An 8109-nucleotide genomic window follows, 5' to 3' on the forward strand; every position below is an offset into this window, starting at 1 on the left:
TCTATTTATTATCTCATGGGAGTAATAGACTGTATAAGTCTTGAAATAATTTGACAATCTTTGAAACTATTGATTGGTGTTTGTTAGCCATCCTTCAGCAAGTCCTGTCTGTTTTCTCCTCCTTGAGCCTCAGTTTCCCCTTCTGTCAAGGCAGGGTTGTTACACATTAAAAAACAAAAACCCAAACCCATTCCTCACCATGCCTCATACAGCATACGAAGCAGTTCTTAAAGCCACCGAGCTGAGGCTCATATGTAGTGAAAGCTCGAAGAAGGCAGCATTTATTGATTTGAGGAACTAGGAGTTTTCAGGGAGGTGGGTAATGGGTGATTGGTCTAGCCACTGGGAGAAAGTGGCATTTTTGCTTGCTAGCAGTCCAGAAGCCCAGCAGTGTAGCAAGGGGGCGGGGCCAGGCTTCTGAAGGGGTTGCTATGATACGGAGGGGCCAGTAGAGGCTAACTGAACCCTTAAACCATTGCGCCCTCCCCCATCCGTCTTCACTGGGGCCATTGGCCATTGTTCCCCACAAAATGGCGTCGGTAATCCCCCCCTTCTGTGTCTGAGGCCTATGTATAGTTGGGGGGGGGGTAGAGGTGGAAACAAAAACTACAATTCCCAGGGTACACCGCACCCGCTTGCGAGGCACAGGCCACGTGCCTAGGCCTAGCGGTTCCAGGCCGTCAAAAATCGGTTAGCTCCCTCTCCCATCCCTTCTTTGGTTGTTGCCCCCCCTCCCCCGCGCGCACTGAGGTCCTGGGGGCGGGGGGGCTGCGGTGGTATATGCCATGGCCGGTGCCCTCTCAACGTAACCAGGAGACAGGTATTTGTAAATCTGTGCTTCGACTTCTAATCCCCAATTTGGCAGGTATGGGTCTCGCGAGATAAAGCGGGACCTAGCAAAAGTGAGTAAGGGGTGGTGGGTGAAGGGGTACTGGTGGGTACCACATCTCCACAGAGCGGCTTCACTTAATGGTTTCCAAAGAGGTGAAAGTGGGCTGCTGGTGGCCAAGCAATGGTGTGGCGCTTGGACCTCTTTTGCTTGATTTCCTTCTTTGTTCTTGAGGGGAACAAGGGTAAAGCAGCCGTGAGGACGAGTGCTTCAGAGCACACGAGCAGTGTCTTGCGTGGCTCCTCGCTGAGATTTCCCCCCGCCCCACCCCCGTGCTAGGGAGAGGAGTCTCTCTCTCCTCGACGCGCATCCACCGCGCTGCGCTGAGTTCGGGGAAGGTGTGCGCAGGCGCCAGCCGGGCAGCCCCCGGGCACCTCGCTCTGCCAGGGGCCGTCCAGAGTTCGGGCTGCTCAGTTGGCTTTCCTCGCCCCTCCCCCTCCCTCCCCCTCCCTCCCTCTCCCTTCCCCGCCCCTCTCCAGTCCATCAGGATTCTCTGGCTTCAGTACGCGTGCGCCCGGTCAGCTGCGGGGCGAGCGCGAGCTTGGGCTCGCACCCTGCTCCCCCTAACCCCGCCCGCTCATCCCCTCACCGCGGTCGCTGGCTCGGTGGGCTCGCGGGGAGACGCGCGCACGCGCACAGGACTCGGAGACGAGCCGGAGACACCGAGGAGGGGAGTGAGAAGCATCGGAGGAGGCGTTAGAGGAGGAGGTATATGTGTATGTGTCTAGTCTAAGGTGTAGCCGGTCGGGGGGCTGGAGAAGGCTTGAGAGACAGCGAGGGAGAACTGAATAGAGTCGTTCTCTAGCGGTCAGAGTCTCTAGTGAGGTGAGGGTCCCGGCCAGCCCGGGACCCTGAGAGAGGGAGGAGGCCGGGGGGCGTGTCCAGGATCGGGCTGAGCGATGAATGGGCCCAGGATGAATGGAAAGAGGCAGCGGCGGCCAACAGTCTGTTCAGAGTAAGCGCCCCAGTCTCTCTCTCTCTCTCTCTCTCTCTCTCTCTGTATGTGTGTGTGTATGTCTGTTAAGGGGGAGCTGCTTGACCAAGGCATGGTGCGTGCAGTCACCCGAAGGTATTGGACGAGGCCGGACTCAGGTCTTGGGGTTGTAAGAGCTGGAGTCGAAGTGATGGAATACGGAGAGGGAAATTAAGGGGGGGGGGAGAGTGGGGAAGGACAGATCGGAGGTTAAGGTGCGTTTCTTCTTCTTTTTTGTTTCTGTTGGGGAGGGTGGTAACTTTGGCAGTTGATGGAAGACCAAGAGACAGGGAAGGTGAGGATACAGGAGATGGTTGACAAAGGGACCAAAGAGATTATATTAAGTGAGATTGGTGCTACTAAAAGAATCGCTTTGGGTGTGGGATGTTCAACAAGGTTTGGATGTGTTATATTGATGGAAATGAAATGGGGAAAAGAATAGGCTTAATTTAGAGGTTCATTTGATGTAGGAGGGTCGATAGGACTGAAATTTGGGTGAGGGATATAGCAGACTGTGTAAATTGTGTTAGGTGCAAAGGAATTGAGAGGTGTGGTGTGTGCTCTGTGACTGACTTGCTGGGAATGGGGAGGGGAGGAGATGATAGGGGTAGGATAAAAGTCACGAGGTGGTTTCGCTGTATTGAATGAGGTTTTGTTTAGTTAAGAGCTGTGAAACATTTATGTAGTGGGAGTGTAGCAGAAACCCCCAGAGTGTGTCTTTCTGTATCTTGCCAGTCGATACACTGTTAAAAAAGAGGTGCGAGTTTGCTCTTCTCCCTGTCGGTTTTCTTTTTTTTTTTTTTTTTTTTTTTTTTTGGAGACAGGGCTTCGTCCTGTACCCAAGGCTGGCCTGAAATCCACTATGTAGCCAAGGTTGGTCTTGAATTCTCTTCCATCCTTCTGCCTCAGCCTTCAGGTGTGATTCCTTAAGGGTTACTGCTGAGACAGTTGCATGAATCCATCAATAGTCTTGGGTTGTGAAAATCTGTGCATCAAATATTTGGAGGCTTTGTTATCCATTTTTCATGGGTACTGTTTTGTTTTGAATACACGGTCTCACTATGTAGCCCTGGCTGGCCTGAAACTTGCTTTGGAGGCTTTGTTATCCATTTTTCATGGGTACTGTTTTGTTTTGTTTTCAATACACGGTCTCACTATGTAGCCCTGGCTGGCCTGAAACTTGCTATGTAGACAAGGGTGGCCTGTAACTCAGAGAAATCTGCCTGCCTCTGCCTCTACATTTTTAATATAAAGAGAACTTTTTAGCAGACCTTAGTGTATGGCTGGAGGTGTTGTTAGATAGTCTGTAACTCTTTGGATTGTTGAAATTAAAATTTGTTTAAACTGGACAGCCAAAGGGAAAGACACTTTGTATTAAATCTTAGCTAAAATGTACAAAATCTGATTTTGAGTGTTTAATAGTGATAACCCAGTGTTTTGGGTTATTTTAAAGTTTATTTTCTGAGAAAAGTGGCGCATGCTTTTAGTGTATTTGTTTCTTTGTTTCATGAGGGCCTTGAACATGCTAGGCAACTCTTTTACCACTGAGCTGCATCTGTGGCTGGTGTAACTTTAAATTACAATAGATTACTTGGACTTGTTGTTCTCTGAATATGTTACTTAGCTTCTGGTAAGGAGGCCTTGTGATGTTTTCATTCTGTTCTAGGTCACGATTAATGATTATGGATTTTTAACTTTTCATGATTATTTTTGCAGGTCTTGCTGACATACATCTGAGTTTGTGGAAGTGTACATTTAAGAACATTTCTTGCTTTCTGGTTTGAAATGGAAAAGAGTATGTTCCTTTCTGTGACTACTTCAGAGTTTTAACACAAAGGTTAATATCGTGTTTAGTTTGAGATTGAGATGAATATTTTGTGTATGAATATAAATATATAGGGTAGTGTATATTCACACATGCCTATATATAATATCAAGCACACATTATTATAGAGCAGAAATAGGTACAGTGGGAGCTTCGAAATGTGTAACTCTTCCAGGAAAGATGGTCTCCTAGTTTTTAGCTAGGAGTGAAGCTGAAGAGAAGTTATAGGCTTGTCTTCTAAAAGCCTTTTCTGCCTCTCCTTTCATCTTTTTGCTGTCTTCTCCACTGTGCCCCTCTTTAGATTGTCTACATACTTTACACATACTTTTACACTGTCCTCACGTGTCTTCATATTTTAAAGAGATTATAAAGGTCAAAGAAGTCTGGTGTGGTGGTATATCTTTCATCTCAGCTCTTGGGAGACAGAGGTAGTTAGATGTTTGTGAGTTCAAGGCCAGCCTGGTCTACATACTGAGTTCCAGGACAGCCAGGGATTCATAAGAAAAAGAAAAACATAGGGGCTGGAGAGACGGCTCAGAGATTAAGAGCACTGTCCTGAGTTCAATTCCCAGCAACCACATGGTGGCTCATAGCCATCTATAATGAGATCTGGTGCCCTCTTCTGGCCTGCAAGCATATATGCAGGCAGAATGCTATATACACAATAAATAATCTTTTTTTTTTTAAAGTAGAGAACTTAAGTTTTTGTGTACATGGTTTTGTATGACGAATTGTGTGTAACAATTTTTTTTTTATTTTAGTATTAAGTGTTCAGCTCTATTTGTAGAGATCTTTAGGTCTCCTGGCTAAAAGCCAGTATTCTTTCACAAGAGAGTGTCTTGCCCATTTTTTAGTCAAGATATCATATATTGTTAGGCAGCAACTAACTTTGATAGCTCTAAAGGACAGATATAAAGGCATTTATTTTGAAATTAGAATTGATGGTATTTTAAATTTAATTTTTATTTTTGGGTTTCATATATGAGTACAATATTCATAGTTCTGTAAATATGAGTTTTTTTTTTTGGAAAATGTTGAAGTTGTTGAGAGACTTATTGAAGAAATGAGCCTTTAATGCTCTTTCAGGGATATATAATCCTTCTGAAACTTTTTCCCTCTTCCCGTCTTTCCATATAAACTGTTCGATTCTTGTTGCCCCTCCCTCTCCTTTTAAAAAAAAACTCTGTGAGTTCAAGACCAGCCTGGTCTACGTAGCGGGTTTTATTTATTATCTATGTGTATGAGTACACTGAAGCTTTCTTCAGACACACCAGAAGAGGGCGTCAGATCTCATTATGGATGGTTGTGAGCCACCATGTGATTGCTGGGTATTGAATTCAGGACCTGTGGAAGAGCAGTCAGTGCTCTTAACCACTGAGCCATCTTTCCAGACCCTCCCTTTCACCTTTTAAGAGAAACTGTGTTTGGGATTGAATCCAGGGTCTTCTGCCTGCTACTTAAACATTCTATGTAGGGAAATACATGCATCCCCACTCCATCTCCTTTAAAAAGTCTTAGAAGAAATGAAATATATCTTTGCCATGTTTTAGCATGGGTTCTTTTAAGTTGTGATAAAACTCAGTTATGAATGTGCGATTTTAATAATTTTATTTTGTGTGGTACTTGGGATCGAACCTGTTGGCTCTACAGATGCCCTGAAAGCAGTTTGCCACTGACTAATATCCTCAGCCCTCTTTTCTTTTTGAGAGGGGTCTCAATAAGCTGCCTAGGCTGTCCTCACTTTGTAGCCTAGGCAGACCTTAAATTTGTGATCTTCCTACTGCAGTCTTCCAAATTGCTGGGATTATAGGCCTGAGCTACTAAACCTGGTTTTAAACCATTTAAAAAAGTATATGCCTTTGGCATTAAATAACTTTACTGTATTTGGGGCAAGTATCTAATTCCAAAATGTTTTCATCACCTTGAAAGGAAACTCTGTACGTACTCATTAATTGTTCGCTTCCTATTCTCCTCCCTCTAACACCCAGTGGCCCTTATGTGCCATCTCAATGGCTTTGCTCAGTCTCTAATCATAATACTAACCCTAAACCTCTTATGTTAGACTTTTTTCTTGTAAATCTTTACATGAGCCCCCACCGTGTGTGTGTGAGCGCTTGCGCAAGCATGTATTTTGTGGATGCTATATATACAGAAGTCAGAAGACAATCTAAGGCAACTAGTCTCTGCCTATGATCTTGTTTGAGAAAGGGTATTTCATCTGGAATTTCTCCTGTCTCCACTTCCCAACTTGGTGTAGGAATATTGAAATTACATCACCTGGCTTTACCTGGGTTTTGGGGATTCACATTCAGGCCCCCACAAGCCATATCCTCAGCCTTTATGTCCAGCCTCTTCTACTTAATGTGTTTTTGAGATTCACCCTCTATGCATGTCTCATTCTGTTCTATGGTTGAGTAATATACTATTGTATGGGTATGTCCATTCATAAGTTCATGAATATCTGGAATGTTCCCACCTTTAAACTTTTATGGGTAGTGCTGCTGTAAATATTCATGTGTAAGATTTTGTTTGAACATTCATTTTAACTTATTTTGGGTATGTTATTAGAAAAGAAATTACTAGAACACATACCAACTGCTTTCTACAGAGGTGTCACTGTTATACATTATCATTATATATTATCATACCCAATATATATGGATTCCAATTTCTTTACTTCTTCCCCAAACTTGTTGCTCTTTTTAATGATGGCCTCATGGTGGCTGTGAAGTGGTATCATTGTAGTTTTGATTTGCATTTCCCTAATGACTAATGATGTGGGTGGGGCATCTACTCCTGCTTTGTCTACTTATATTTCTTCTTTAAAGAAATATTTTGACCTATCTATTTAAGACTTTGTTCATTTTAAAATCTGCTTGCCTTTTTAAATGAATTATAGGAAAGTTTTTGATGGTTTATAGAACTTTATTTTAATTTATGGTGGGAAGACATCAGTCTTGTGTGGTTTGGTACATGCCTTTGAGCACAGCAAAGCCATTGAGACAGGCAATGAGAAGGTAGAGGAAGGTGGTCCACTGTGAGTTGAAGACCAGTTTGGTCTACATAGGAGAGAGTTCTAGATCTTAAAAGACCTTCACTCATTTTAAAATGTGGCTCTTTTTTTGAGTTATAAGAGTTTTAAGAACTGCATTCTAGATACAGTTGATATCCTTTGCAAATACATTCTCCTATTCTATTAGTGTTTTTCTTTTTTATGGTGTAAAATCTATATGATAGATAGGTAGTCTACCACTGAGTTACATTACAGCCCAGTCTTTGTACTTTGGTTGATCGAAGGTTTTTGGTATTTTATTTTATTGAGACTCTTGCTGTGTAGCTCAGGAAAAGTTTTGAATTTTTGATCTCCCTGGCTCAGCCTGCCTGCTCTCTTGATGGTGTGTTTTCTGGCACTATTGTCTTGAAGTATCATGGAATCTAGTTATATAGCTTTTATTTTGTTGCTGATGCCATTTGCTTTTTCTTTTGTTCGTTCCCCACCCCTCACCCCTCAGGCTGCCCTCAAAGTTGTGTATCCAAGCATGACCTTGAATAGTTTTTTATTTATTTATTTTTTTATTTTTATGTACATTGGTGTTTTCCCTGCACAAATGTCTGTGTGAGGGTGTCAGATCTTCTGGAACTGGAGTTAAAGACAGTTGTGAGCCACCATGTGGTTGCTGGGAATTGAACCCAGTGCCTCTGGAAGAGCAGACCATATTCTTTTAGCTCCTGAGCCATCTCTCCAGTCCCTCTTGAGCAATTTTTTAAAAGACTTAGAAATTTTATTTGTATGAATGTTTTTCTCACATGTATATATGTGTACTCCATGCTTGGTGCCTGTGGAAGTCAGAAGAGGGTGTTTGTTACTCTAGAATTGTGAGCTGCATATGGATGCTGGGAACCAAATCTGGCCCTCTGCAAGAGCAGTTAGCACTCTTAACTCTTAAAAAGCTCAGAACCTTTAAAAAATGGTAATTTTATAAATTCTTACATGGGATTCTCTGACCTCTTTCTACCCCCTCCCCACTCCTCATATTCACTCTCACCCGTCTTCCCCCCCCCCCCAAAGAGTTTTCTTTCTTTTCCACATGGAGTTCATTCTGTATTGTCCTACTTCTGTTGGGAGTGTGGCCTGCCCTGAAGTGTGGTCAGTTTACCAGGTGTCACACCATTAAAAAAAAAGCTGACACTTTCTATCCTAGCAGCTATCAAATGCAATAGATTCTCAACTGGTGGTAAGATTTTATGTCTACCTCCTTCCTTCTTTACATGTGAATTGCTTGAAAGTTTTTAAACTTTACATTTGTACTTGATGTCTGTGGATGCTAAAGCTCTGTACGAGTCATAGCGACTTTATTATTATTTATTATTATTATTATATGTGTGTGTATGTAAGTCAGAGGACAACTTTATGAAGTTTGT

General features: G+C 43.1%; 1 protein-coding gene across 7 annotated transcripts in view; it reads left to right on the plus strand.

Moving 5' to 3' along the window:
- The first annotated feature begins 680 nt into the window (after positions 1–680).
- The window catches only part of Wnk3 (WNK lysine deficient protein kinase 3), a 129067-nt gene continuing 121638 nt past the window's right edge, over positions 681–8109 (plus strand). For 6 of the 7 annotated variants that reach the window (XM_029473228.1, XM_021153288.2, XM_029473232.1 and 3 more), the window contains exons 1-2: positions 681–820; positions 1369–1597. The gene's annotated coding sequence lies outside the window, so the exon portion shown is untranslated. The remainder of the gene's footprint in view (positions 821–1368; positions 1598–8109) is intronic. The other variant, XM_029473229.1, reaches the window with a different exon arrangement.

Source organism: Mus caroli, chromosome X, assembly GCF_900094665.2.
Source record: "Mus caroli chromosome X, CAROLI_EIJ_v1.1, whole genome shotgun sequence".
Taxonomy (NCBI): Eukaryota; Metazoa; Chordata; class Mammalia; order Rodentia; family Muridae; genus Mus; species Mus caroli.